The following is a 21,736-nucleotide window of genomic DNA, read 5'->3' as shown; positions in this document are numbered from 1 at the left end:
CACGGTTCAACCAACAAATACTAATGGTCTGGGGTCCAGGGTAGATGTCCATTGGTGTATGTGGTGAAGAACATGATATGGGTTTGGATCATCTTGTTCATGGTAAACTCGATTCCTTTCTAACCGGATAAAATACAACACAATAGAAGCCACTTCTAAAATATATTTACATTCAGATTTTGAACTAGAAGAGCTATAAATATTTGAACAAAGAGAGTAAATAGAAAAAGGAAGAGGGAGAGAAAGAGGAGATACATAAGCAAGAGGGTGCTAGCAAACCAAATGATTCAAAAGAAAGAGCATTCATAAAATAAATGCCAAATGGATTCGTCCGCTGCTTGATACAATGAACATCTGCTATCCACTGGGAATATGTGGTTCAGATAACAATGAGTTAGAAGACCATTATGACATCATTTCCAGAGAAATAATTTGAACTTAGGGTGCACCTTTAATTTCCATAAGAGATTCCAGATACTTATCTAAAATGGAGGAATTGAGGGTTGTCTAGAGTTTAGAATACTTACTAAACAACAGGCAGCTGTGTTTGTTGAGAGTTGCCCTGACTTAGTGAAGGGGCAAAAAATGCCATCATCTGTGATCACAGGGGAGAGTTCAATTTTGAGAATAGAGAGAAGAATGTCTAATGGGAATAAAGAAGAATTAAGTGATAGATTCCATTCACCATCAGTGTTTTTCAACTCTTCCACACAAGAATAGAGGGTGGAGGGTTTGATATGTGAAAGGATGGTAAAATGAGGCAAGAGGGGATCCAGGGATCTGTTCATATCTTTATTGTATGTCCAGATCCAACTCTCCAACAAATGATTTGCTTCACAAAATCATGGACTCTTAAAAGGCCTTGCCAGAATTTTGAACAGATTTGAGAGGTGGGGGCATCTAAGAAGGAAGAGTTGCGAAAGTACTTAGCACTCAGAGATTGGACCCAGGGGGAATCCGGATTATTTAATAATCTCCCGCAGAGATTAGAAAGAAGAGCTAGATTATGGGTTTCGCTATTTCTAAAACCCATTCTCCCTTTAGATTTGGGTTGACACAATACTTTCCAAGAAATAGTATGAATCTTGTGATTCTTATGGGAATGACCCCACTAGAAATCTCTCTGTATTGCATCAAGCCTGTGACATATCGAGATGGGGAAACGATGAATAGCCATGTGGAAGGATGGGATGGAGGAGAGAATAGATTTGATTAAAGTAGCTCGACCAGCTTGTCAAAGGAGATTGATTTTCGAACGTGCTAATTTACTCTCCAATCGATCAATAGTGTCCTGAAAAGCAGATGAACAAATTTAGGTCAAAATAATTTAGTGCCCAGATATCAAGCACCTCTGGGGAGTTGTTTAAAGCCTAACAATTTAGAAAGGGATAGTTAGTGGCTTCAAAGCAATTGTCATTGAAGTGGATGAAACTTTTGTCAAGATTTGCCATTTGACCTGACCTATCCTCGAAGAGATCAAGGATAGATTTGATGGATAGGACATGATTTTCAGTAGCTCGACAGAAGATAAAGCAATCATCCGCAAAAAAATAGATGAGAAATAATCAGTGCGGTTTCGAGGTATCTTGATGCCTTTAAAGAATTCATCTTCTTGAGCTGCTGTGGGCATGCGGGAAAGACCTTCCATAACAAGGAGAAAGAGGTAGGGTGACAGTAGGTCACCCTGACAAAGTCCTCTATACGGAGTAAAGTATGAGAAGGCTGAACCATTGAGTTTGACAGAGTGGTGGTCTGCAGGCACCTTCCAACTGACACAGTAAACAGTATGGAAGAAAGGGGTTGGGAAGAAGGAGAAGAAGAAGATAGAAGAAGAACAATAGAAGAAAGAACAGGAGGAAGAAAAGATTGTACCTGAGAGGGGAGGGATAGATGGAGGCAAAAATAGAAGAAGGAAGCACTTGACCAACTCCAAGCGGGAGGTAAACCCAACTCAAACTTTCATTCCATTATTCACTCTGCATAGCAGTGAGGTTACAACCATATATATAAAAATGAAGACTCCTATGAAATAGAAACTACTCTCCAAAGCTGGTTTGGACTCGATTGAGACTACTATGGGCTGTCTATCTCTTTTTGAAAGTATGTCGGTCCTCAAGATTAACCCGCAAAAATCCCTTCTGTTTGTGGCTGGTATTGCTCAGCAAAATAAGCTCCTTTTACACGAGAAAACTGGGTTCCCTCTTGGGCAGCTTCCTGTGAAATACTTGGATCTCCCCCTTATCCTTGCCAAGCTCTCGGCTCACCACTGCATTCCAATTCTTGAGCTCCTTCGCAAAAAGCACCAGCTTTGAAAAGGAAAACTTCTCTCCTATGCCGGCCGCCTTGAGCTGATCCGTTCAGTCATGCAATCCTCCTACATCTATTGGTCTGGCACCTTCGCTCTTCCCCAATTCATCATCAAGGCTATTGAAGCTCTCATGGGTGGCTATCTTTGGAAAGGTACTGAATCATCTAGATTCCTCCGCCCTATCAGCTGGTCCTTAGTTTGCCTGCCCTAAAAAGAAGGGTGGATTGGGTTAAAAAGAATCAAAGAAGTCAACATGGCTGGGATTCTTAAACTCATCTGGAAAATTGCATCCAAGCATAACAGTATTTGGGTTGATTGGATTTATTCGGGGCTCCTTCAAAGAGATTCAATTTGGACCGCTTGCAGCTCTCTGGATGCTTCTTGAGTCTGGTAAAACATCCTCAAATATAGACACTTAGCCCTTGGGGCTGTTACTACCAAGATTGTTGTGGAACCTCCACCAGACTTTGGCTTGATCATTGGCATCCCTTGGGCATCCTCCCCTTAGTGAGCTCAAGAGATATTTATAGGGCTGGTCTCCATAGACTTTCCTCAGTTGCAGACATCATCTCATCCGGATCTTGGGCCCCTCCTCCCTCCCCTCAGCTTGCATTTATTTGTAATTCTCTCCCTCCTTTGATCAGAAGGATATTTAGATTTGGAGACTTGATTTCTTGGACTCCATCGACTTCAGGTATTTTCAGCTCCAAATCAGCTTGGAATCTCATAAGATTCAGAGGTCCTTGTACTACTTGGTTCAAGGCTGTTTGGTTCAAAGGGCACATTCCAAGTCATAGCTTTTGTGTTTGGCGTACTCTTACAAACTGCCTCCCAACTCAGTCTTTCCTCATTCACCGGCATCCAAGTGTCTCTCCAGCTTGCTGCCTCTGTTGGAACGGCTTAGAAAATAGAAACTATTTATCATCTGTTCTTCGAATGCTTTTTTTTGGCTACTATTTGGTCTAGAATCCTCATCAAATACTGGCCTAGAAGAAGAAGGATTCTGCCTTTTCAGAGAGAGTGGAAGTGGATCATCCAATCTTTTGGGGGTAACTCGCATTGTGATGGAATTGGCTTGTTGGCTTTTGGGGCTACCATTTTGCATATTTGGATGGAGTGCAACATTAGGAGATGGACTACCAACTCTAGGTCTTTCAGACAGATTTGGGATTCCATCTTTTTGGATGTCAGCTCCAAATCCTTCTCCCCTTCTCCCCCTTGTGTGAACTGCCCAAGGAACTGGCCCATTGTTGCTTCCTGGGGTCTCCCTTCTTCTCTTCTCTCCCCTTCCCCCTAGGGGGTTGGTTAGCCCTATGTATTGTAGGTTGTTTTCTTCTTTTCTTTTCTCCCCTTGAATTCTGGGGGCTTCTTGTATTCTCTCTTTGGTAATGAATTTTTATTCACCCACAAAAAAAAAGCAACTAGGAAACTTGAAATAGGGAAACTATCTCTTACGTAACTACCCAAAATAAAAGATTACACAATATTTTCCCAAATAAAATATACCTCCTTAAATATCCTACTGATCCAACAACCTGGTTTGGAATCAGTCCCTTGTGGTCTAGGAATCCCAACGGGTCAAACTGGTCCAGCCAAGTATCTGCATCAGGTAATCAATATAATTAATGTTGATGATGCCAAACTGGATTGGATGAAAATTCTAAGAAACAATTTTGGGAATTTATGGATAGATTAGTTCAAGGAATTAGTCAAGGGGAAAAGATTATTATAGGGGGAGATCTAAATGAACATGTTGGAAGAGATATAGTAGAGGTGATGAAAGAATTCATGGAGGATTTGCTTTTTGAAAATAGGAATGAGGAGGCGACTTCAGTTTCAGATTTTGTGTTAGAAGAGAGGAGAAAATATGAAATGACTTGAGTGAATTCATCTTCACACTCAGCCCCTTCATTTATAACATTCACTTATAAGGCAGAATTACAATACTGTCCCTGTATAGCCGACTATACTTATAAGGGGGAATAAACAAAGAAAAAAAACCCAAAATACCCTTATCGGGTTACATAACTCAACACCCCCCCTCAAGTTGGTGCATAGACATCACACATGCCCAACTTGACTAGACTAGGATGAAATAACTTTCCACTTAACCCTTTAGAGAATACATTTGCAAGTTGGATCATCAGATTTCACAAAAGGTATACAAATCTGCCTACTTTCTAACTTCTCTTTGATGAAGTGTCTGTCGATCTTCGCATGCTTGGTACGATCATGTTGCATTGGATTGTGAGCAATGCTGATCGCTGCTTTGTTGTCACAGTACAACATCATTGGACGATGAACAGAACCACTAATATCCTAGAGTAAGCTCTGAAGCCACAATATGCTTGATGAGCACATTTATGTGTGAAATTTTAGGGCATAAATTATACATTTTACCACATTGGACAGAGTTACTCGGTGCTTTCTTGTGCTTTTCAGGGTTTAGGTGAATTCTTGTGAAAATGAAGGAGATGATGCTAAGGAGATGTTTTTAAGCTTTTTAGAAGTGTAAATGGATGCATAGCCCATCGAGTCAGCTTCGCAATGGTTCAAACGGCACTTAATTCCGAGTTGAAACGAAGAAGTTATGGCCGTTTCCGTAACGACGCGTGAAAATGGTCTGCAGGGGTTTATTTATAATTATTGACAGTCGGATGGGGACAAAGTGAAACGGAAGTTCGGATTTTAGAGGCCTTAATGAAATTATCAGAAGTTACATTACTGTGCCCGAAAGATTCTATTTGGAAGGCTCTGGACAGTCCAACTTCAACTTGAGATATCTTGGGCTCCCCAACTCCGAATTGGATGAAATTTGGGTCTATTTTGTGTGATTTTTCGCAAGGAACACAATGGTGAGACCTATATAAGCACCCCATGCTCCACGTTTTTTGAAGGACAGAATGGGTATTTTATTTATTCTTGAAGGAATCCTAGTCATCACCCTTACTCTCTCTCTCCTCCAACTTCTCAAGGGCACTTCTGAAATTCTACTTGGGATAGATTTATATTTTCTCATCTATGGAAGGTTGAAAAATCAAAGATGCTTTGATTTTATTGCTTGGAGAAGATATCTACAAAGAAAAGGAAGCACTTGTTAAAATTGGAAGTTTATTTTTCTAGAAATAGAAGGTCTATGTAAACAATCTTCTCTTCTTCTTCTTTCTATTTTTTTTTTCTTTTTTCTTAGGATTCAAGGCATTGTAAAAGAGGAAAGAGAAGAGAATATTCTCTTTTCTTAGGGAATATTTCTCCTACACTTCCATCTTCTCTCTTCTCCTCTCTTCCACCTATAAATACCCCCCTACCTCTCTTGTAAAAATTGGCTCATTCACTTAGTGAAATTTCTTCTCTTCTTCTCCTTCTAATTTGTGATTTTTGGCTTTTCTAAGTTCTAGTTTGCTTTTATAATTTTTAGTTAATGCTTATAATAGGTTTAGTTTATGCTTTAATTTTAATTTAAGTCTTCAATTGGGTTGTAATTTCTTAATTCTAGTTTAGGTTTTAAGCCTTCTAGTCTAAGTTCTTAAGTTGATGACAAGACTTGAAGATTTAGAAGAGGAGGCCATGGTAAGTTTATGCAAGTATTCAAGCTTTTCATTTACATTCATGCAAGCACATCCAGGTTTTACTATCTAAACTCTCAATCTTATTCTCCATCTCCTCTATCTCTCTCTATCTTCTTCTTCTTCCCCCTCTATTTCTTTTATTTTAATTTTATATGGTTGTGGTTTATGGATGCATTTTTATTCCCTTATTTCTTTTTATGTGGTTAGTATGTGTGGCTGCATTTTTATTCCTTTCAATTCGCTTTAGTTCGATAGGTTAGATGCTCATGTGTTAGGACGCCGATTTAATCCCTTAATTTTGTTAGATGCTTATGAGTTAGGATGCATTGATTTTCGTTAGTTTAATTAGTTTAATTTAACACTTTAATTTGGTTCATTTTGCATTACTTTTAAGTTAGTTAAATAGAGTGGCGTATATCTCCTCGTGTTCGACCCGTAGCTACGATTGACCCGTACGCTTGCGGTTTTATTTTAACAAAAACAAGTTTTTGGCGCCGTTGCCGGGGAGATTATTGTCCATTTTTTTTATCTGATTTTTAAGTAGTTCGAAGTGTTTTAGTTTATTATTTTCTCTTCTTTTTTTTTGAAAAAAAAAAAAAAAAATTAGTTTTTGAAAACCTCTTCTTGTTTCTCTTCTGTTTCAAATAGTGTGCGCCCAATCTAAAGTCCTTCATATGCTTCAACCCTCCATCTTTTGGTGTCCCTCATAGGATTAAGTTACCTATGACGCTACATCTTGACTTGGTTGGGTGGATTGACATGTGACTTATCTTTGGAGGTGACCACTCTTGATAACAGTAAAACGACATAGTGAGAGTGTTGGAAACATAAACGTATAGTAGACCTCCATTCTACATCGAAATCCATATTGGAGTCGCACGTAGGTGGCTATAGAAGACTATACGGGTTCCTCACTTCCAACCTATATGGCATCCTTACAACTTTTGAACCATTGTTTCGATTTTGAGGGATAGAGATGCACTATCTACCTTGGGGTCCCTCTTGTTTCTAGTTTTTTTTTTTTTTTTAAGTGTTATTTTTCTTTAATTTTTCTAAAGGAGACCTCATATCTATTTAGGTGGCTAAGGTGTGGACTCGTGATTCAAGTAATCGTCTTATTAGAAGACCACCTTCTCTACCATCTTTGACCATGGGTGACCAACAACCCAAGACTCTTAAGGATAGGTTTTACCCCACCAGGGCTGCACCTCATGCATTAGTCTCGCTCGTTGTTACGGGGAATAACTATGAACTCAAGACCAACTTCATCAAGATGCTACCCCATTTCCATGGGATGGCTAATGAGGATGCATATCTCTTCCTTAGGGAATTTGAGGAGGTCCGTGTTCTAATTAAGGTCCAATTTGATGATGATGCAGTTAGGCTTAGGTTTATACCCTTTGCCCTGAAAGACCAGGCCAAGAAGTGGCTCTACGGATCGCCAACAAACTCCATTAATACATGGGATGAGTTCACCATTGTCTTTTTGAGAAAATTCTTCCCTCTTCACAAGACCAATAAGCTTAAAAGTGACATCCTCCAGCCAGCAGAAACCACATGAGTCCTTTTCTAAATTCATGGAAAGATTCAAGGACCTCCTCTTAGAATGCCCTCACCATGGTTTTGACTTATGGCAATGCCAAATTATTTATGAGGGTATTGATTATCGACCAAGCAACTTGTAGAGTCTATGTGTCCAAGAGCTTTACTTCTTTTTTTCGAGGAGAATGATGCATGGACATTCTTAACCAACTTGGGCGATAAGACTAGGGAATGGGAATCTTCCCAAGAGGTCGAAAGGACCACTAAGGGGTATCTCATTGAGGTATGCCACCAAGGAGGCCAAACTTGATAGCCTCATAAAACGGTTGGAGTCCATAGTTCTTAAAGAGTCTATACCAGCTTAATCCATCAATCAGGTCAACCATGTGTCGGTATGCGTTGGTGCCAAACCCCGACACCTTTCGAGGAATGCCCCAACACTCAGGTGGGCAATTCCAAGACCGAGAATGTAAGTGCTCTCTACCAAAATAACCCATATAGCAATACTTACAATCCAGGATGGAGAAATCACCCCAATTTCTCATGGAATCAAGGGAACCAAGCAGGCCCATCCAACTTTAACCATCAAGGCCAGGTTGGTGCCCAAAGGACCAACTATGCACCACAAAGCCAAGGAATGTCTCCTAACCCCTTTCCCCTCGTCCTCATCTAGGACCTTCTATTAATTCTGCTAGGCCTCCTCTCCTTGCACCTTATCAAGAACCCCGGGGTTTACCAATATAGGAGAGGCAACAAGATCGAATGAGATGGACAACAAGATAGCTCTTCTCATGACAAGCCACAATAACATGGAAAAACAACTCACCCACCTTGTCACAATCCTGCATGAGAGGGAAACAGGGAAGTTACCTAGCTAGCCTGAGCCAAATCCTAGGCATCGGTTCATATTCAAGAAGGTACCCAAGCTCCTCCAACCAATGTTGCACAAGGCCAACAGCACCAAGGCCCTCTAGACAGTAAATGTTGTTTATGCTTTAAGGAGTGGCGTGAGTATCAACAAGCTAGTGCACCTCGGTCCTTATCATCTCATACTCCTATTGACTCTCCCCTTCCGAAGAGGCCATTGAAGTGCTGTTTAGGTTCGTCTGATGAACCTAAAGATATACCGGATGATTTGGTTGAGGAAACCAAAGAGGATTCTGCTGAGGAAGTTAAAAAGACCAACCCCGAAAGAATTTATACCCCACTGCCCCTTTCCCAAATAGGTTGGTTAGCAAGAAGTCTCCTTCTATGGAGAAGATATTGGATGTGTTCAAACAGGTTCAGGTGAATATCCCCTTATTGGATGCTATTGCCTAGATCCCCGCTTATGCTAAAGTCCTCAAAGACTTATGCACCCAAAAGCGGACCACCAATGTGCCCAAAAAGGCATTCTTGGCTGCTAACATTAGTTCTCTAATCTCACAAACAGAGCGACCAAGCATAAGGATCCGGGAAGCCCCACCATCTCTTGCATTATAGGCCATACTACTATTGATCATGCCTTATTGGACCTTGGTGCAAGTGTGAACCTCTTACCCTTTCATGTCTACCAACAACTGGGATTGGGAGAACTGAAACCGACCAAAATTACTCTTCAACTTGCAGATCGATCGGTTAAAGTTCCTAAGGGAATGATTGAGGATGTCCTGTTGAAGGTTGGAGAATTTATTTTTCCTGTAGATTTTATTGTTTTAGATACCCAACCCACTGCCAACTTCAGGACCAAATCCCAATCATATTGGGTAGACCATTCCTAGCTACCAGAATGCTTTAATCAATCGGGAATGGTCTCATGAAATTATCTTTTGGCAATACTTCGTTGACTTCAATGTGTTTAGGTTGGCGACTTGACATGGATGAAGAGGTGCATATGCTTCAAGGATTTCCGATGATATTGATACGTTCTTTGAGATTGATTTTGATTCGGGATTTCAAGAATGTATGCAAGAATTGGAGGGTGTTGATGATACTCCCTTATCTGAGGTCTGGAGCATCCAACCACCTTTGGAGCCCCTTGGACCCCTATCCACTTCCATTCCCAAATCCTCTATTATTGAGCCCCCCACATTAGAGTTGAAGGCATTGCCCTCCAACCTCAAGTATGTCTTCTTAGGACATGATCATACTCTTCCTGTTATTATTGCTTCTGATTTGACTTCTATTCAGGAAGAAGAGTTGATTAAGCTTCTAAAGGACAATAAGGAAGCCATAGGTTGGACCATGTTTGACATCAAAGGTATTAGCCCCTCCATTGTTCAACATCATATACATCTGATGGAGAGTTCCACACCTTCTAGGGAACCCCAAAGGAGGGCTAATCCTGTGATGAAAGAGGCAATCAAGAAAGAGATCCTAAAATGCTTGGATCATGGCATCATTTATCCTATTTCGATAGCCAATGGGTGAGTCCTGTGCGGGTTGTGCCTAAGAAAGGAGGAGTCACGTAGTTGAGAATGCTAATAATGAGTTGATTCCAACCCGTATCCAAACAGGATGGAGAGTGTGCATTGACTATAGGAAATTGAATGCGGCAACTTGGAAGGACCACTTCCCCTTACTTTTTATTGATCAGATGTTAGAGAGACTAGCTGGCCATGAATATTATTGTTTTCTTGATGGTTATGCAGGCTATAACCAAATTCCTATTGCTCTAGAGGACCAACACAAGACCACTTTCACATGCCCTTATGGAACCTTTGCTTACCGACGTATGCCTTTTGGGCTTTGCAATGCCCCTGCTACATTCCAAAGGTGCATGATGAGTATCTTTTCTGATATGGTAGAGCACTTCCTAGAGGTGTTTATGGATGATTTTTCTATTCACGGTTCTACTTTTTCTAATTGCTTGCATAATCTCTCTTTGGTTCTTAAAAGATGCATAGAAAAGAACTTGGTCCTGAATTGGGAGAAGTGCCACTTCATGGTAAAGCAAGGTATAGTTCTTGGTCACATTGTGTCCAAACAAGGAATCAAGGTTGATAGATCTAAGGTAGACCTTATAGCCAATTTACCACCACCCAAGAGTGTGAAGGACATTCGATCTTTTCTTGGCCATGCAGGTTTTTATAGAAGATTCATCAAGGACTTTAGCCGATAGCTAGACCTCTCACCTCTCTTTTGGCAAAGGACTGCCCATTTGATTTCTCTTCGAGTGTATGATAGTTTTGAGCAATTGAAAAGAGCGTTGACTTCAGCCCCCATTATTCAAGCTCCAATTTGGACAGTTTCATTTGAACTTATGTGTGATGCCTCTGATTTTGCTATAGGGGCTGTTCTTGGGCAAAGAATCAATAAATTGCCCCATGTGATTTATTATGCAAGTAGGACTCTTAATGATGCACATTAATTATACCACCACCGAGAAAGAATTTTTAGCTATTGTGTTTGCTTTAGAGAAGTTTAGGCCCTACTTGGTTGGATCACATGTGATTGTTTATACCGACCACAGCCTATCAAATATCTTGTGCGAGAAGAAAGATGCCAAGGCTCGCCTCATTAGGTGGGTCCTTTTGTTACAAGAATTTGATCTTGAAATTAGGGATAAGAAAGGGTGTGAAAATTTGGTTGCAACCATCTATCCCGGCTGCCTAATTCCGATCGTTGATTCTCCAATCAACGAGAATTTTCCCGATGAGTATCGATGGCGTGTCTAGTGAACCTTGGTTTGCGACATTGTTAATTATCTCGGTTACGGTGTGACACGCACATTGGTCCACCCAAGATAAGAATCGTTTCTTTTCACAAGTTAAGTATTTCTTTTGGGATGATCCTTATCTTTTTGAGACCTGCCGGATCAAGTAATCCGGAGATGTGTCCCCGATCATGCAGCAACAATCTGTCTTATCTTTTTGTCATGATCAGGCGTGTGGAGGCCATTTTGGGCCTAATAAGATCGGCCAAAGTTTTACAGTGTGGATTTTATTGGCCTAGTCTGTTTAAAGACGCTTTACTTATTGCAGGGCATGTTCTTCATGCCAATCCTTAGGCGTCTTACTAAGAGAAATATGATGCCCCTCAACCCACGGTGGTTGAGGTGTTTGATGTATGGGGTATTGATTTCATGGGGCCTTTCCCTAACTCTTTTGGTAACCTGTACATATTACTTGCTGTGGACTATGTGTCCAAATGGATTGAGGCAGTTGCTTGTAAGACCAATGACCACAAGGTGGTTGTGAAATTTCTGAAGGAGAACATCTTCTCCCGTTTTGGTACTCCCCGGGCTCTCATTAGTGATCGGGGCAAGCATTTTTGTAATCGGCCTTTTGAGGCCCTCATGAAAAAGTATGGTGTCGTTCATAAGTTGGCCACACCCTACCATCCCCAGACCAGTGGCCAGGTTGAATTTTGTGAATTTTGATTGTGGCGATAGTTTTTGGGTATGTGCATAAGTCTCTTCAAATTGCAAAGCAAGAGAGAGGGAATTAGGTGCCCTCCTAGCATGCGAAATAATAAAAAAATCCCTTTTCAAGGATGGTAGTTGGTTTGTATCCGGTGATGGGGATTGAGTTTGAAAATATGAGTGCTACTTCATGTGATGGTTAGATTCCTCTATGTGTTTATGGACCCCTTTGATCTTTTGGCTAGTAGTTGAGACCAATTTGTTTGTGGCAAGGCAAGGCATGAAAGTGGAAGTGAATGAAAAAAAAAAAAGAAAAAGAAAAAAAACAAGGAACAGAAAAGAAAGTGGAATTCCTTAGGACTAGACAGGGCACTGTGCCTCATGAAGCAGGGTGACTTGATCGAAATTCTTTGGAAGGAAACTCAAAAAAAAAAAAAAAAAAAAAAAAAAAACTCTTGCATCAATGTCTCAATGTCTTATGGATATATGCAAAAAGCGAAGCTACCAAGTATTTGGGTGTCTGGTGTATGCTCCACCATGTCATTCAGAGAACAGTAGTGGAGTAGAAATAGAGTTTGTGGTTGAGAAAGAAAAAAAAACTTTTGCCTTAATGCCTGAAAAAAAAAAAAAGTATGGTCAACAATACTCAATGCCTAAGTCTTTGGTTCCATCGATGCTATGGGGGGTTTACTTGAAGATGAGTAGTGTTCAGAAAATATGAGGAGATCCCTTGAACTTGATGCATGCTTGTTACATGAATTGATGTGGGGTGATAAAATTCAAGTGTGGGGGAACCTTTGGCTCCTTGATCATTAGTTGAACACTTTTTGGGATTATGTGCACAGTCCTACTTATGCCATGATTAAAATTTGCAGCATTTATTTACAATTGAATTTTGGGTGTATATTCACTGCAAACACCCACGACACAACTCGTCCACTAGGGGTAACCTAGGGGTTTAAAGGCTTGTTGCACATGCTAAGTGCAACCGTGATTCCTACGAAAGTGAGTTAGGATTTTCTGCATTCTAGGTTAGTTTTTGTTTTTGCTTTACTTGAGGACAAGTAACGTTTAAGTGTGGGGGAATCTGATGAGCACATTTATGTGTGAAATTTTAGGGCATAAATTATACATTTTACCACATTGGACAGAGTTACTCGGTGCTTTCTTGTGCTTTTCAGGGTTTAGGTGAATTCTTGTGAGAATGAAGGAGATGATGCTAAGGAGATGTTTTTAAGCTTTTTAGAAGTGTAAATGGATGCATAGCCCATCGAGTCAGCTTCGCAATGGTTCAAACGGCACTTAATTCCGAGTTGAAACGAAGAAGTTATGGCCGTTTCCGTAACGACGCGTGAAAATGGTCTGCAGGGGTTTATTTATAATTATTGACAGTCGGATGGGGACAAAGTGAAACGGAAGTTCGGATTTTAGAGGCCTTAATGAAATTATCAGAAGTTACATTACTGTGCCCGAAAGATTCTATTTGGAAGGCTCTGGACAGTCCAACTTCAACTTGAGATATCTTGGGCTCCCCAACTCCGAATTGGATGAAATTTGGGTCTATTTTGTGTGATTTTTCGCAAGGAACACAATGGTGAGACCTATATAAGCACCCCATGCTCCACGTTTTTTGAAGGACAGAATGGGTATTTTATTTATTCTTGAAGGAATCCTAGTCATCACCCTTACTCTCTCTCTCCTCCAACTTCTCAAGGGCAGTTCTGAAATTCTACTTGGGATAGATTTATATTTTCTCATCTATGGAAGGTTGAAAAATCAAAGATGCTTTGATTTTATTGCTTGGAGAAGATATCTACAAAGAAAAGGAAGCTCTTGTTAAAATTGGAAGTTTATTTTTCTAGAAATAGAAGGTCTATGTAAACAATCTTCTCTTCTTCTTCTTTCTATTTTTTTTCTTTTTTCTTAGGATTCAAGGCATTGTAAAAGAGGAAAGAGAAGAGAATATTCTCTTTTCTTAGGGAATATTTCTCCTACACTTCCATCTTCTCTCTTCTCCTCTCTTCCACCTATAAATACCCCCTACCTCTCTTGTAAAAATTGGCTCATTCACTTAGTGAAATTTCTTCTCTTCTTCTCCTTCTAATTTGTGATTTTTGGCTTTTCTAAGTTCTAGTTTGCTTTTATAATTTTTAGTTAATGCTTATAATAGGTTTAGTTTATGCTTTAATTTTAATTTAAGTCTTCAATTGGGTTGTAATTTCTTAATTCTAGTTTAGGTTTTAAGCCTTCTAGTCTAAGTTCTTAAGTTGATGACAAGACTTGAAGATTTAGAAGAGGAGGCCATGGTAAGTTTATGCAAGTATTCAAGCTTTTCATTTACATTCATGCAAGCACATCCAGGTTTTACTATCTAAACTCTCAATCTCATTCTCCATCTCCTCTATCTCTCTCTATCTTCTTCTTCTTCCCCCTCTATTTCTTTTATTTTAATTTTATATGGTTGTGGTTTATGGATGCATTTTTATTCCCTTATTTCTTTTTATGTGGTTAGTATGTGTGGCTGCATTTTTATTCCTTTCAATTCGCTTTAGTTCGATAGGTTAGATGCTCATGTGTTAGGACGCCGATTTAATCCCTTAATTTTGTTAGATGCTTATGAGTTAGGATGCATTGATTTTCGTTAGTTTAATTAGTTTAATTTAACACTTTAATTTGGTTCATTTTGCATTACTTTTAAGTTAGTTAAATAGAGTGGCGTATATCTCCTCGTGTTCGACCCGTAGCTACGATTGACCCGTACGCTTGCGGTTTTATTTTAACAAAAACAATGCTCTGGGTCATGGCATGGAATTCTGCTTCAGCGCTGGACCTAGCCACCACATTTTGCTTTTTACTTCGCTATGTGACAAGGTTACCTCCTACAAAGGTACACTAGCCTGAAGTGGATTTCCTGTTAGGGTTACCACCCCAGTCAGCATCTGTGTAAGCCTCAATGCGAAGATGATCATGTGGAGATAGGAGAATCCCTTTCCCTGGAGCTGACTTCAAGTAGTGGAGAATACGAAGAACAACCATAGTTGTCATGGCGTCGCCATGGCGTCCTGGCGCTGGAGAGGGCTGCATGGCGACCTACGCCATGGCGACCCTCTTTGATTTCTTCTTCCTGACTCTCTTTCCCTCTTCGATTTCTTCTTCCTGTCTTCGATTTCTTCTTCCCTCTTCGATTTCTTCTTTCCCTCTTCAATTTCTTTCGATTTCTTCTTCGATTTCTTCTTCCTGTCTTCTTTCCCTCTTCGATTTCTTCTTCCTGTCTTCTTTCCCTCTTTGATTTCTTCTTCGATTTCTGAATTTTCTTCTTAAAACTTGAGAAACAATAGAGAAAAAATAAAACATGGCTTGAGTATACATCTATTAACACATTAAAAATAGAGAAAATAAAAAATAAAACATGGTCGACATGCTCGCCATGGCAACGCCATGGCGGGCGACATGTCGATATATCGACGTGACACCCCTCAACCGACTTGGATCGCCGTGACGCCGTGACAACTATGAGAACAACAACCATATGGATGGAGTAGGGATCATGCATGAACTGACTGACCAAGCTAACTGCAAATGCAATGTATGGTCTAGGGTGGGAGAGATAGATTAGTTTTCCCACCAACCGTTGATAGCACCCCTTATCAACAGGATCACCATCCTTCTCTTGTAGGCGAGTAATAGCCTCCATAGGGGTATCACATGGGTGATATCCTAATAAACCAGTCTCTGAGAGTAAGTCCAGAACATATTTTCTTTGGGAGAGAAAGATGCCTTTGGGAAAACGGGCAACTTCAATCCCAAGGAAGTACCTGAGCTGTCCTAGATCTTTTATTTCAAATTCTCGTCCCAAGAAAATCTTCAGGTGAGAAAGTTCATCTGCATCATTGCCAGTCACCATTATGTCATCGACATAGACTATGGGAAGAGTGACCTTATCTCCATTTTTCTTGATGAACAAGGTGTGATCGACATTGCTCTGTTTGTATCCTATAGAGATCATTGCTTTATGGAACCTGCCAAACCAAGCCCGAGGAGATTGTTTCAGCCCATATAATGCCCTCTTCAGTGTTCAAACCTTCCTATGAGTCTTTTCACAAGAAAAACCTGGAGGAACCTCCATATAAACTTCCTCCTCCTGCTCTCCATGAAGGAATGCATTTTTCACATTCAATTGCTACAAATCCCAGCCAAGATTGACAGCATATGACAGCAAAACCCGAACAATGTTCAATTTTGCCACTGAGGCAATGTCTCCTGATAATCAATCCTATAGGTCTGAGTAAAGCCCTTGGCCACCAGCCTGGCCTTATATTTGTCCATTGTTCCATCAAGCTTCTGTTTGACAACAAATACCCATTTGCAACCCATTGTTTTCTTGCATGAAGGAAGAGCCACCAGCTCCCATGTCTCATTTATGGATAAGGCCGTCATCTCTTCCAACATGGCTGCTTTCCACTTTGGATCTGCCATTGTCTCCTGCCATTTTTGAGGAATAGAAACAGAGGAAAGAGAGGACACAAATGCACGATAGGACGGAGCAAAACATCATAAGAAATAAAATTGGTGATGGGATGTTGGGAGCAAGATCTAATGCCTTTATGGGCAGCAATAGGTAAATCAAGAGAGGGATCCTTACTAGGTAATGCAGCGGAATCTGGATCTGGATCAAGTTCTGACGGTTGGAGAAGTGGTACAGTAGTGGTAGTCTCAACTTGCTCTTTGTGCTTCCAGGTGTTGACTTGATCAACAGGAATATGACTCATAGGTCTGCGCTCCCCCTGAATAGGAAGCAAACTAGAGAATGAAGTTGGAGGCTCTGGAGAAGAAGGCTCCCCCTGAATAGGAGCTGATAGATGAGCAGACACATCTTCAAATATTGGATCATGCCCTCCTGAAGAGGTGGCTGAGAAATATATGCCAGGGATTCATGGAAGACAATGTCCATGGTAACAAATGTACACCGAGAAGGTGGATGATAACATTTGTATCCTTTTGGGGTGGTGGAGTAGCCCAAAAATATACAACGAATGCTCCAAGGATCGAGCTTACCATGAAGATGATGGTTGCGAACATAGCAAACACAACCAAAATTTTTTGGGGGGACTACAAAAGAGGAAGAGCCTTGAAGGAGGTCAACAGGAGTACGCCCATCAGGCATCAAGTACAGGGGTAGGCATACGGTTAATGAGGTAGGCAGCGGTGAGATTAACATCACTCCAATATTGAGGAGGAACCTGTCGTACAAACATAATGGCCCGAGCCACTTCCAAAAGGTGCCGATTTTTCCCTTGGGCAACTCCATTTTGGGCTGGGGTATCTACACAGCTGGTCTGATGGAGGATGCCATTCTCAGCCAAATAGGTTTGGAACTAACTTTCCATGTATTCTCTGCCATTATCACTCCGCAGAATTTTTAATGTGGCATTGAATTGGGTTTGAATCATATGATGGAATAGCTGGAAACATCGAAAAACCTCGCTCTTGTGCTACATCATATACACCCAAGTGGTCCTAGTAAAGCAGTCAATAAAAGAAACAAACCATCTATGGCCAGAAATAGAAACACAATGGGTAGGGCCCCACACATCATTATGAACTAAAGCAAATGGAGAAGTAATTCTTTTATTTATTGGAGAGTAAGTAGAACAAGTCTGCTTAGCCAAAACACAGTCTTCACATAAAAACTCATCCTTGTTACAACCTTTAACTAATTGAGGAAACAAAAAAGTTAAAGTTCGAAAAGGAGGGTGACCAAGCCGACAATGCCATAGATGGAGATCCAAAGAAGTTGCGGAATGTAACTGATGAGCCGAGGATGAAACTGATGGTGGACAAGTCTGACCCATGTTGAGTATGTAGAGACCACCATGTACTTTACCACCCCCAATCGTGTGTCCTTTCACCAGATCCTGTATGACACAATGAGAGGGAAAGAAAGTTATTTTGCAGTTTAAAGCTCTGGTTAGACTACTAATGGAAAGGAGATTAGTAGAAAATGAAGGAACATGCAAAACAAAATTTAGTGTGATGGTAGGAGAGCAATGAATGGGACCCTTTCCATGAATAAGAGAAAGGGAACCATTAGCCGCTCGAACAGTATCTTTTCCAGAATAAGGAGAATAATGATGAAATACATGGGAGGAATCAGTCATGTGGTCAGTGGCACCAGAGTCTATTATCCAAGGACTGGAGACAACTAATGCACAATGACTACCGACCGGAATACCTGAGGCAAAGTAAGAACCAGAAGAGGCAGTAGGTGCAGATGCCATAGAAGGTGCAACGGAAGGTATCTGGAGCATGCGACGGAGGGCTAGTAGCTCATCCGGAGTAAAACCAGTGTCAGTAGAAGGGACTGTAGCAATAGGAGCAGCAGCTTTAGTCAGATTTGCCTTCTGTTTGAGCTTCCCCCGGCCTCGTTTCGCCTCAAAATCAGCAAGCTTCCCTTCTAACTTCCAACACTAAGCCTTGGTGTGATAAGGTTTGTTGCAGTGTTCACACTTGACAGACTCCTTAGAGGCAGCATTACCACAATCACTAATGGCAATGGGAGTGGGGCTGGAAGTAGTCTGTAGGGCAGACCTAGCAACAGTAGGAGCACGTAACATCGCAGCCCGACGAGTCTTCTCTGTATGGACCATGGCAAAGGATTGCTTTAGTGTAGGAAAGGGAGATTGGTTCAGCACTTGCATTCAAATAGGGTCATACTCCACATTCAGACCTACCAAGAAGTTGTACACACAGATACTGTCGACGTGTTTACAGTAGGCAGCAATATCAGTAGGTGTAGAGGGCTGATAATCGGAGTAATGATCCAATTGCTGCCACAAGCTTCTGAGGGCAGCATAGTATGCAGAGGCAGACAACTCCTTCTGAGTGAGATCATGGGCCTTCTTGCGAATCTCATACACTTGCGCAGCATTCCCAACACGCTCATACCTCTCCTTGGCGGCACTCCAGATCTGATGGGCTGTCTCCAGAAGCAAGAAATTGTCGGACAAATCTGGTTGCATAGATTGGAGCAAGTAAGACATCACCATAGCATCATGTGACATCCACTTTTCTTGTGGAGAACCTTTTTCAGCCGGCATGGTGTTAGTCCCAAGGATACGACCAGTAAGGCCACAACCAACAATGGTCAAGTAAGTAGTCCGAGACCACTTGAGGTAATTTGTCCCATCGAGCTTGATAGGAGCAGCAAGGGGAAGCAACTCTGTCCGGGACTGTCCATCAAGCCCAGAAGTTGCAGAAGAGGAGTTTGAACCTGTCATGATGATTCAAGGAAATGCTCCAACAAAAGGCAGCAACACAAGAAATTAATTGCTGAAAATGGCTACAGCAATATCCCCAAGAAATCTTCAATGAAATAGGCTGAAAACTTGATCAAGTACTCTTCAATGATGATGGAAGAAGTTTGTTGAATTATTTATCCATCCGTGTCCCCCTTTGGATAGTCCGTAGTGTTAGAGCTCCTGTATGATATACATATTATTTCTTCCCTTTCCTAAAAGGTTGGCCTTTTAGAGGAAGCGGTTCCATCATTGTATCAGAGTAGGCAGGGGTCACGGTATCGAGTCCCCTTGGGAGCGGGCAGGTGTTGAATTATTTATCCACCCGTGTCCCCCTTTGGATAGTCCGCCCACCGTGTTAGAGCTCCTATATGATATACATATCGTTTCCTCCTTTTCCTAAAAGGTTGGTCTTTTAGAGCAAGCGGTTCCATCAAAGTCCGCAAAATTTCCCACCAATCTGAGAAGGAGAACTATAAGAGGCAATTCATCAAACACCTGTTGAGCACCCTTGTATGCTGAAATCCATTCAGAGAATGGGAAATCTAAAAGAAACTCAAACAATTGGTTGGAAGGGATGGGGAGTGATTCTCTAAGGTGAAATACACTCCTCCAAAAAGAACCAGCAGCTGAAAGGAAGAAAAAAACCTCCAACCCAAAAAATCGATAAGTTTCAGGGTTTGAAAAAACCTGGAAGTGAAGATCGATTCGGGGAAAAAAGGCTTTCCAGAGAAGGATAAGGCATATGGATGGATGGATAGATGCTGCAAAAGGATGCAGATGAAGGTCCAAAAGGGGGAAGAACAATCTGTAAAGAGTAGAGGCTTTGTTCTTCAAGAATCTTGGAAAAGCTTCAATACTGCAGGGAAGAAGGCAGCATCTATCGGGTAGAAAAAGGTTTAAATCATAAAAAAGGAAGGAGGTAGGTTTGAGGGCAGCAACTAGATCGTAAGATCACCTCATTAGTGCTGCACTAAGGTGAAGGAGAAGAACCAGGAGAAAGAGGAGAGACGAGATCGAAGGAAGGGGAGGAGAAAGAAGAGACGATAGAAGGAGGCTGGGGTTTGGAAACTTGGATCAGAATAGGGTTAGCTCTGATACCATGTTAGAAGAGAGGAGAAAATATGAAATGGCTTGAGTGAATTCATCTTCACACTCAGCCCCTTCATTTATAACATTCACTTATAAGGCAGAATTACAATACTGTCCCTGTATAGCCAACTATGCTTATAACAGGGAATAAACAAAGAAAAAAACCCAAAATACCCTTATCGGGTTACATAACTCAATATTTTGCTATGGATTATGATTTATCAATAGTAAACACATGCTTTGAAAAGAGAGAACATTTAATAACCTTCAAAAGTGGGCAAACTAGTGTGGAAATAAACTTCTTTCTAATTAGAAGGGCTGATAGGTTATTATGTAAAGATTGTAAAGTTATGCCAAGGGAGAGCTTAACCACGCAACATAGATTAATGGTCATAGATGTGTGTTCAAACATTGAATCATGGAAAATGTGAGATTATTTGCCCTAGGATATGATGGTGTAATTTAAAAGGAGAAAACTTGAAGATATTTACTCATTAATTAGTAACATATGGAAGGTGGGATTTCAACGAAGGCACTAATATGACGTGGAATGAGATGACTACTTATATTAAAATGCAGCTACGAAGTTCTAGGAAAATCTAAAGGAAAAGGACATTCATCTAGGGAAATTTGGTGGTAGAATGATGAAGTTCAAGCAACCATTGAGATTAAGAAATCCAGTTTTAAAACTTGGCAAAGGACTAAGGATGATGGAGATTTGGAAAGGTATAGATTTGCTACATGAAGCTAAGAAGATAGTATGGAAAGAAAGGACTAAGAAATATGAGGTCTCTATAATAATTTAGCAAAAAGGAGGAGGTGGGGAGGGGAGGGGAAAAGCTATCTATAAATTAACTGAAATAAGGGAAAGGAAGAGTTGATATTTCAACCATAATAGATGCATTAAAGAGCATCCCAGTCACCAGTGCACGAGGCTCCCTCTATTGCAGGGTCTGGGAGGGGCAAATGTACGAAGCCTTACCTCCGCTTCGTGGAGAGGCTGTTTCCATGGTTTGAACCCGCAACCTGGTTACAATAGCGCAACAACCATATTAGATGCATTAAAAGTGAATATAATATTGTATAAATAAGTGATGAGGAGATTATAGAGAGATGAAAAACTATTTCTACTACTAACTGAATGAAAACAATACAAGTAATAGTGTTTTAGAAGGTTGTTATGACTATCAAGAAACCACAAATCTTAGATATATACGGAAAATTAGGGTGTCTGAAGTAGAATAAGTTTTAGAGAAGTTGAAAATAGGTAAAGCAGATCCAGATGGTATTCTATAAAGGTATGGAAGTGGTTAGGAATTAGTGGAATAGTTTGGCTAACTAAGTAGATTAATAAGATTGTGAGAACGAGAAAAATGCCAGATGAATGGAGGAGAAATATTGGGATTCCAAGTTATAAAAATAAAGGTGATATACAAAGCTATAATATCTATAGAGACATAAAACTTATGAGCCATACTAAGAATTCATGGGAGAGACTAATTGAAGCCTGCATGAGACAAGAAACTAATATTTTAGATAGCTAATTTGGTTTTATGTCAGGAAGATCAACCAGAAGCAATTGCTTAGA

At 40.6% G+C, this 21,736-nt stretch overlaps 1 protein-coding gene across 4 annotated transcripts in view; it reads left to right on the top strand.

Annotated features, from left to right (window-relative positions):
* The window catches only part of LOC122667594 (phospholipase SGR2), a 112,815-nt gene that overhangs the window by 36,978 nt on the left and 54,101 nt on the right, over positions 1-21,736 (top strand). The gene's annotated exons all lie outside the window — the stretch shown is intronic.

The sequence above is a fragment of the Telopea speciosissima genome, chromosome 7 (genome assembly GCF_018873765.1).
Source record: "Telopea speciosissima isolate NSW1024214 ecotype Mountain lineage chromosome 7, Tspe_v1, whole genome shotgun sequence".
In the NCBI taxonomy this organism is placed as follows: Eukaryota; Viridiplantae; Streptophyta; class Magnoliopsida; order Proteales; family Proteaceae; genus Telopea; species Telopea speciosissima.
The sequence above is the reverse complement of the archived record's forward strand: the minus strand, read 5'-3'. Positions and strand labels throughout refer to the sequence as shown.